This window comes from Octopus bimaculoides, chromosome 2, assembly GCF_001194135.2.
Source record: "Octopus bimaculoides isolate UCB-OBI-ISO-001 chromosome 2, ASM119413v2, whole genome shotgun sequence".
Taxonomy (NCBI): Eukaryota; Metazoa; Mollusca; class Cephalopoda; order Octopoda; family Octopodidae; genus Octopus; species Octopus bimaculoides.
Genome location: NC_068982.1, coordinates 126,665,545 through 126,666,966, shown reverse-complemented (window position 1 = coordinate 126,666,966; position 1,422 = coordinate 126,665,545).

Genomic DNA, 1,422 nt, shown 5'->3' with positions numbered 1-1,422 from the left:
TATATATATATATATATATATATATATATATATATATATATTCATTTTATATATATATATATATATATATACAAAGAGGTAAGAAGATATAGAGAGAAGGGGGAGTGATATAGAGAGGGGAAGAGAAAGAGAGACAGAAGGACAGAGACAGAGAGAATATGTGTGTGTCTATGTAAATACATATGTGATATGCATACACACACACACAAACACAAACGCACGTATGTTCAGGGAATTGAATAGATAAAGAGACGGGAAGAGTAGTCATGAGAGAGAGAGTGTGTGTGTGTGGGGTGGATGTGTAACACTGAAATGAATGACACAGACTAAGACAGAAGTTTAGCAGATAGACAGATACAATGAAGCAGTGAACAACACACAAAGGCAGTCTTTGAATTCACTGAACAGTTGTACAAACAGTAATGATAAAACCAATGATAAAACCAATGCTATGAAATGTCACTGAAGAGTTTGCCAAGGTGGAATAGTTGGCATACAATCAACTATAGTTAAATCATACTTCTATACTGATAGAGCCAACATTTCTCCTTTCTTCTCTAACTTGTTTCAGTCATTGGACTGCAGCCATTCTAGGGAACCACTCTGAAGGGTTTTAGTCGAACACATCAAGCCCGGTGCTTATTTTTCTTTTTAAATCAGGTACTTATTTTATCAGTCTCTTTTTCTTGTTTATTTATTGCCCACAAAGGGCTAAACATAGAGGGGACAAACAAGGAGAGACAAAGGGATTAGGTCAATTAGATTGACTCCAGTGCATAACTGGTACTTAATTTATCGACCCCAAAGGGATGAAAGGCAAAGTCGACCTCGGCAGAATTTGAACTCAGAATGTAAAGGCAGACGAAACACCGCTAAGCATTTCACACAGCATGCTAACGTTTCTGGCAGCTTGCCGCCTTATCAGTCTCTTTTTCTGAATGGCTAATTTAAAGGGATGTAAACAAACCAACACCAGTGTCAGGCTATGGCAGCAGGGATGAACACAAATACACTCAGACACATGCATGGTATGAAACTGCTTGATAACTGATGAAGAATTAGAGACCTTCTGTGTCTGTCTCCCGACCAGTTGTACACTCACTATACATTGTTAATTTTTTTACCCTGTCGCTGTTTATTTACAATACATTTTTTCATTTATATATATATATATATATGTATTGATGCCAGTGGTGTGGTTGATGCCAGTGTCACCTGCATGGCCCCCATGCTGATGACACACAAAAAGCACCCACTACACTTTCAGAATAGTTGATGTTAGGAAGGGCTTCCAGCTGTAGAAACCTTGCCAGATCAGATTAGAGCCTAGTGCAGCCTCCTGGCTTGCCAGTCCTCAGTGAAAGCGTCCAACCCATGCCAGCATGGAAAGCGGATGTTAAACAATAATGATAATTATGTTGA